Source organism: Mandrillus leucophaeus, unplaced genomic scaffold (assembly GCF_000951045.1).
Source record: "Mandrillus leucophaeus isolate KB7577 unplaced genomic scaffold, Mleu.le_1.0 Scaffold409, whole genome shotgun sequence".
NCBI lineage: Eukaryota > Metazoa > Chordata > Mammalia > Primates > Cercopithecidae > Mandrillus > Mandrillus leucophaeus.
In genome coordinates, this window is record NW_012104354.1 from 998859 (window position 1) to 1006901 (window position 8043).

At 41.9% G+C, this 8043-nt stretch overlaps 1 protein-coding gene across 1 annotated transcript in view; it reads right to left on the minus strand.

Annotated features, from left to right (window-relative positions):
- The window catches only part of SLC9B1 (solute carrier family 9, subfamily B (NHA1, cation proton antiporter 1), member 1), a 143256-nt gene extending 135219 nt beyond the window's left edge, over positions 1–8037 (minus strand). The window contains exon 1 of the mRNA XM_011992280.1: positions 7920–8037. The gene's annotated coding sequence lies outside the window, so the exon portion shown is untranslated. The remainder of the gene's footprint in view (positions 1–7919) is intronic.
- Between the last annotated feature and the right edge of the window lie 6 nt (positions 8038–8043).

The window sequence follows — 8043 nt, forward strand, 5'->3', positions numbered from 1 at the left end:
AATGGGAGAACATTTTTGCAATCTACCCATCTGACAAAGGGCTAATATCCAGAACCTACAAAGAACTCAAACAAATTTATGAGAAAAAACAAACAACCCCATCAAAAAGTGGGCAAAGGATATGAACAGACACTTCTCAAAAGAAGACATTTATGCAGACAACAGACACATGTTCATAGTTCCTCCTTTAGCTCTGAGAAGTTTGATCGACTGAACCGTTCTTCTCTCAACTCGTCATTCTCCATCCAGCTTTGTTCCATTGCTGGCGAGGAGCTGTGTTCCTTTGGAGGGGGAGAGGTGCTCTGATTTTTTGAATTTTGAGTTTTTCCGCACTGCTTTTTCCCCATCTTTGTGGTTTTGTCTACTCTTCATCTTTGATGATGGTGACGTACAGATGGGGTTTTGGTGTGGATGTCCTTTCTGTTTGTTATTTTTCCTCCTAACAGTCAGGACCCTCATCTGCAGGTCTGTTGGAGTTTGCTTGAGGTCCACTCCAGTTAGGCTACTCCCAGTTAGGCTCTCCCAGTTAGGCTACTCGGGGGTCAGGGACCCACTTGAGCAGGCAGTCTGTCCGTTCTCAGATCTCAACCACCGTGCTGGGAGAATCACTACTCTCTTCAATGCTGTCAGACAGGGACATTTACATCTGCAGACGTTTCTGCTGCTTTTTTTTTTTTTTTTAAGCTATGCCTTGTCCCCAAAGGTGGAGTCTACAGAGGCAGGCAGGCCTCCTTGAGCTTCAGTGGGCTCCAACAAGTTCGAGCTTCCCAGCCGGTTTGTTTACCTACTTAAGCCTCAGCAATTGTGGGCGCCCCTCCCCCAGCCTCACTGAGATCTAGCCTTGCAGTTAGATCTCAGACTGCTGTGCTAGCAATGAGGGAGGCTTGTGGGCATGGGACCGTCCGAGCCAGGCACGGGATATAATCTCCTGGTGTGCCCTTTGCTAAGACCCTTGGTAAAGCACAGTATTAGGGTGGGAGTGATCCGATTTTCCAGGTGTTGTGTGTCACAGTTTCCCTTGGCTAGGAAAAGGAATTCCATTCCCCTTTGTGCTTCCCAGTTGAGGTGATGCCTCGCCCTGCTTCGGCTGTCACTCGTTAGGCTGCACCCACTGTCCTGCATCGACTGACCAACACGCCCCAGTGAGATGAACCCGGTACCTCAGCTGGAAATGCAGAAATCACCTGTCTTCTGTGTCACTCACGCTGGGAGCTGGAGGCTGGAGCTGTTCCTGTTCGGCCATCTTGGCACCCCCCCCCCAATAATGGGTTTTGTTATAGGAACACTCCACTTCTTAGTAACAATTTCTTAGTCCATTCCTGCTGCTATGCCAAAATACTTGAAATACTTGAGACTGAATAATTTATAAATAGAAATCTATTTTCTCACAAACCTGGAGGCTGGGAAATCCAAGATTAAGGTTCAGTCAGGTTCAGTGTCTGGTGAGGTCTCTGCTTCCAAAAGGGTGCCTTGAACACTGTATTCTCTGAAGGGAATGAACATTGTGTCGTCACATGGTGGAAGGGATAGAAAGGCAAAAAAGTCCTAGCTAGCTGTCCCCAGCCCTGTTGTAAGGACTTTTATAATACATTCATGAGGGCAGATCCCTCATGACCTAATCATTTCCTAAAGGCCCCACCTCTTAATATTGTTGCACTGGAGATTAAGTTTCAACATACATTTTGGAAGAGACATAAATAGTCAAACCATAGCATAAACCATTCCAGGCATGTTTTATATTCTTGTCTTTCTCTTAGCACCAAACACAATGGTTTTTCTCAACTATAGACAATGCTACCAAAAACTTATCCAGAATCAAAGGTTTGCTATACATGGAATTAAATTGTCTTACCAGCTTTCTCTCTGGTTCTTTCTTGTGACCCTACATTTCAATCAAACTGTTAACTGCTCTCCATGCTTTTATTTGGTTCGAACATCTTCCCACTGTACCTCTTTGTAAACATCCATTGATTATTCTAAATAAAGCTTCCTGCAATGCACACTACAAAAACTGGATGTGTTTTTTCCCTTTTGAATTCTCACGTCACTTTGTTCTTTGCTCTATCATCCTTACCTCTCTGGTGTCCTTTCTTGGTCTTTGTTAGTGGTTTCTTTCCCCTATTCATCCTTTAAATATTGGGCTTCCTCAGAATTCTTCTCTATGCCCTATTCTCCTCTCATTCTATATACATTCCTCAACATCTATTCTACTATCGTGGCTATAATTCTAAATAATATGCTGATGAATTTGAACCAGAAAAGCTCTCAAGATTCTATTTAGTATATCTAATTACTTATTGAATATCTCTACTTGTCTTACAAGCATCTTAAGTAAGTTAGTATATGCACAAACTCAAGATCTTTCCCCACCAAAGTTGTTCCTTCTCTAGATAATTTCCTATCTCAGAGAATGAAGCCACCTTTGACCTAGTTGCTCAAAATAGAAACTGAGAAGTCATTCTTTCTTGCTGCTTTTCTTTATCCTCTAGCATCAAGTGAATTACTAAATCATGTTAATACCAGTTACTGAATGTTTAAAAATTTTATTCATTTCTTTCCAGATAAATTGCCACTAGTCCAGTCCAGGCCATAAGCATTTCCCCACCTAAACACTGTAATGGTCTTCTAGCTTTTCCCCACATCCAGTCTTGTTCCTCCTCAATGCAATTTTCACAATGCAGAACAATATTCTTAAATGTAAGCTTGATTATGGTAACTACCTTCTTAATATTCCTCAGTGACTTCCCATAGAAGAAAAATGTTAAAACTCCTTACATTCAGCTTATAGGGCCCTTTGAATAAGGCTCTAACCTTGACCCTGCCTACCTTCTCATTCATCACTTGACACTCTAACCTTTAGCCATACTAAATTTTTGTTCTTCAAACTTGCCATGTCTTACATCTCCAAAACTTTATGCATTCTGTATGCTGCCTTCCAACACCAACACTCTTGCTTTTCATCCAGCTAATGCTTCATCAATTTAGAAGTCATTTCCTCCAGAAGATTTCCTGACACTACCTTCAACATGCATCCTTATCATGGCATCCAACACTTATCACAGCATGCACCCCATTATTTTAATTCCTTGTTTAACTGTCATCATTTTAAAATTTGACAACTATTCATTGAGAGCCCATTATATTACAGATACTGTATTCTCCTCTGTGTACAGACTGTGGTCAATATAGAGTATTGTGGAAGCACATTTAGAATGTGAGAGAAGTCCAAGAAATGCTTCTTAGTGACTTGTGTTCCCATCTATTTCCCTACTATTAAACAAGAGACAGTTCCATAATCATTTCTGAGTTATCTGAATTGCCTAATATAGTATATAGTAGATAAATATTTATACCATCAATTATTGGATTTTAAACACATACTAAATACTCTTTGCATTTTAAGAGGCCACCAACCAGCCAATACTTTCTACCCAGCGAGTTTTTCTTTGATATCACTTTGGATACAACAGAGTGTAAAAAGCAAAGAGACAAACTAATCTAGTGGAAAATATGGGACTTAGAGTCAGAACACTGTGATTAATAATTCTGCCACTTACTAGGTATGTGTCCTTGGTCAAGACCCTTAACCTCTCTAAGTCTCAATTTCCTCATCTGAAAAAGGCAGTTACAAGAATGAAATGAAATAAAGAGAAAAAAGCATAACATGTAAAAGGTTATCCAAAATGATGTCTATTATTATTATTCTTATTAAAGTCAATGCAGATCAAGTTTCCTTATGACTGGTTATCCTAGCTCTGTAATGCTACAGGATTTCCAAAGTTAATTCTTCATCTTCGCCTTACCATCCAAGAGATAGACTTTTGTACTTTAATAAATACATATTGATGGAAATGGTTAAAAATCACAAAGAAAAACAAGCCAAAAATTGAGTAAGTATACATTAATGTATGAAAGGGACAAGACAAAAGTACCAGCCTATGACAGTTTATAATTTGAATGTATGAACCCCCCAAAAAAAAAAGTCAGGACACAATTTTGTTTAATGTTGACCAAAAGGGTAGGTAAGTGGCACAAAAGAGTAGTGCTGTGAACTGTTTCACAGTGAAATGGTAACCCTCTGACCTAGAAAGTCAGGATATCTGGGCTCAAATACTAATTTAGCTCCTAATTCAACCAATACCCAGGTGGTCTACACACCCAACACTCTAGTCTTTCAGTTCCTTGATCTCCTTAGCTCCTATTGTCTTTTTCTTCCACTGTATCTTAGCCACTCACTTACAGGGCCACAAATCTCAAATGGCCACTCAACTTTGCCCAGCTGTGCTACGATTCTGATTGCTTTCCATCCTCCAAATGACTATTTTGTACCTTATCTTTTCCCCTTAAACCTCCTACTCAAATATTCCTCCTCACTCCTTACTATTCTTGCGTCATACCTTATCTTCATTGAGAAAAAGTATTAGTATCAGGCATAAAGGTCTCACCTCTGACCACTGAATCTACCCATCTATCTGCATCTTTACCCATACTTGCTGTCTTTCTTCTTATTACTATAAATATGTTCATGTGGCTGTGCGTGGTGGCTCACGCCTGTAATCCCAGCACTGTGGGAGTCCGAGGCGGGCGGATCACCAGAGGTCAGGAATTCAAGACCAGCCTGGCCATGGTGAAACTGTCTCTACTAAAAATACAAAAAATTAGCCAGGCGTGGTGGTGCGTGCTTGTAATCCCAGCTACTTAGGAAGCTGAGGCAGGAGAATCGCTTGAACCTGGGAGGCAGAGGTTGCAGTGAGCTGAGATGGCGCCATTGCACTGTGGCCTGGGTAACAAGAGTGAAACTCCGTCTCAAAAAGAAAAAAATTATATGTTCATGTTCCTACCTAAGGCCAACACTTCTATATATTCCCTGGATTCCATACCCTCTTATCTTCTCAAAGACTTCACTCCTAAAATATACACACTCTCTTATACCATCATTTCCACCCCCCTCTATTGGATTATTCCCATTAGTCTAAATATGCTTAACTATCCTTTATCTTTAAGAACCCTTCTTTGATCATACATATTCCTCTATTACCTCCATTTATTGGCTCTCTTTTATAGTAAAACATCTTGAGATGTCTATAATACTACGTCAATTTCTTTTCTCTTTTATTTTTTTTTTTATTTTGAGACGGAGTCTCGCTCTGTTGCCAGGCTGGAGTGTAGTGGCATGATCTTGGCTCACTGCAACCTCTGCCTCCCAGGTTCAAGTGATTCTCCTCCCTCAGCCTCCCGAGTAGCTGGGACTACAGGCACATGCCACTACGCCTGGCTAATTTTTGTATTTTCAGTAGAGACGGAGTTTCACCATGTTGGCCAGGTCTCTTGACCTTGTGATCTGCCGGCCTTGGCCTCCCAGAGTGCTGGGATTACAGGTGTGAGCCACCCACCGTGCCCAGTCAGCAGTACTATGTCAATTTCTTGACATCACATTTTCTCTTCATTGTACTAGTCAAGGCATAAAACTACTTTATGTTTCAAAAATCCAATGCACAGATCTCTTTATTTTACTTGATTTCTAAGCATGATTCAATACCATTGGCCATGTTTTGTAGTCTTGGCTTTTTTGTTTGTTTGTTTTTTAGTAGAGACGGGGTTTCTCCATGTTGGTCAGGCTGGTCTGGAACTCCCGCCTTAGCTTCCCAAAGTGCTGGGATTACAGGCATGAGCTACCATGCCCGGCCAGTTTTGGCTTTCATGTCTCCGCACTCTTCAGATTTTCTTCTTACTTCATTGGCTATTCTTCCATCTCCTTTGTTTGCTTCTTTTCCTCTGCTTTATACTAGTCAATGCAATGTTCTCTGTGAGCACACTTGCCCTAGGTAGTTTTACATATGCTGATGACTCCCAACTTTGTATCTTTGGTTCCTTGCACTCTGCAGAGCTCAAGACTCAGCTTACCTTTGATTTCTAATAAGAATATAAAAATCAAGGTAAGCAAAATAAAACTCCACCCCCCACCCCCCACTCCACCCTGGCTGCTCCTTTTTCTCCTTTAGTCTTTTCCATTTGGTAAATGGCATAACCATTCACACAATCTTAAGACAAAAACTTAGGGGCTAGAGGTGACTCCTTTTTCATCACCTCTATATTCAAAACATCACAAAGTCTGTAGGCTCTGCCCCCAAAATAGAGCTCACATACATCTACTTCTCTGCTATTTTATCCCGAACTTGTCATTCCTCTTTGGATTTCTGCAATTGCCTTCTGCTATAGATCTTGCTCCCCACCCAGTATGATTCAGTCATCACGTAATAGGCAGAACAAACGTTTTTACAATGTAAATCAGATCCTATCACTCCCTCCAAACTCACTACCGGTTTTTCTTCACACTTAGGAAATATATTACACTATGGAATATATTTCTAAGGAAATATATTACACTATGTTCCAGGTACTGTTCAATCTCAGTGTTTAGTAAACACCCCAGTAACATGGGATTTCGTTAACCAACAGAAGTGTTTAAACAGGATGAGTATGAAAATAAGTATAAAATGAGAAGTACTATAAAAACGATACGTTATATGTTACTATTACAGCAGCTGCCTATTTCCTTTTGTCTTGTAATTGCCAGGACCTTCCGACAAGAGCCAACTGAAAAACAGCAGTATAAATCATGGTACTCTAAAAGCCCAGACTTCAATACCATGCAATATATCCACACAACAAAACTGAACTTGTACTAACTAAATCTGTATAGAATTTTAAAAAGTAAGTTAAAAAAAATTCCAGAGGACAATAAATATGAATGCCCTTTTCATAGGCACACAGTGACTAAAATATTTGGGGCATGAATTCTCTAAGGGTGACAATAATAAGTGTTATTTTTCATGCTTCTGTTGCACAAGTAATTATATTTATCTCTAAGGAAAATCAGAGAGTGGGGTGTGGCCTCCCTCAGTGCCAACTGTGCTAATTATCTCCCCACATCACCGAATCTGTTATTTCATAGGCTCTAGGAAACCCAAAGAGGGGAGTGAGGGACCTGGTATGTTCCCTTGAAGAGCTCTTGTAACACTCCTGATTTATGTGACAGACACAGTATGTGTGCAACTGTCCTTTTTCCTTCAAAAGCACTGGTCTAAAGCAAGGATCCCCAACCCCTGGGCAGCGGACAGGTACAGGTTTGTGGCCTATTAGGAACAGGCCACACAGCAGGTGACGGGCTACAGGATTATGCCCGAGCTCCACCTCCTGTCAGATCAGTAAAGGCATTAGATTCTCATAGGAGCACAGACCCGATTGTGAACTGTGCATACGAGGGATCTAAATTGCACCTTCTCATGAGAATCTAATGCCTGATGATCTGAGATGGAAGAGTTTCATCCCATCCTGCCTCCCCCGCGGCCGCCCCAAATTGTCTTCCATGAAACTGGTCCCTGGTGCCAAAAAGGTTGGGGACTGCTGGAAGTGCTTGTCCACTGGGTTAAAGCCAAGAGGAGTAAACAGGATTAAGGGGCGTGGAGGTGGGTGGGTGGGGGAAGACAGCTTTCTCAGGATGGGCAACCAATCCCAGAATCTTTAATCACAGGAGCATGTATGTGAAGGTTTATTTGCAGGGATCCACCATTTGTAAAATAGTACACGCTTAATAAAATTAATAAAATTTTGCAGTCAATCTTGACTGACAGATCTCTTCTTTCTTACTGCAGAGTAATTGTAAAATAAGAAAAACAGGAGGAAGAGAGAACAAAGAAAAGAGATGTGGGATGAGAGAGCAAGGAAAGGAATCACGGAGAGGAGAGACAATGTCTGTGGCTATTTTCCCAGCGTCTGGGAGAGGAGCCCAAGCATCACAGTGAACTGAGCGGGGAGGAAAGGCCCTGCTGGGGCCTACCGCAAGGAAATGATCGCGGGAGACCCGGGACTGGCGCCAAAGGGCTTGGAAGGGCGGAGTTAAGAAAAATGGGCCGTACCTACAACTTCTTGCGCAGCCCTCGCTGGCCCGGGAGCCCAGTAACCGTTGCGTAAGCCACGCGCCACCCAGGTGGGCAGGGTAGTGACGCGAAAGCCCGGCTAGACTTCCGCGCAGGGGCGGGG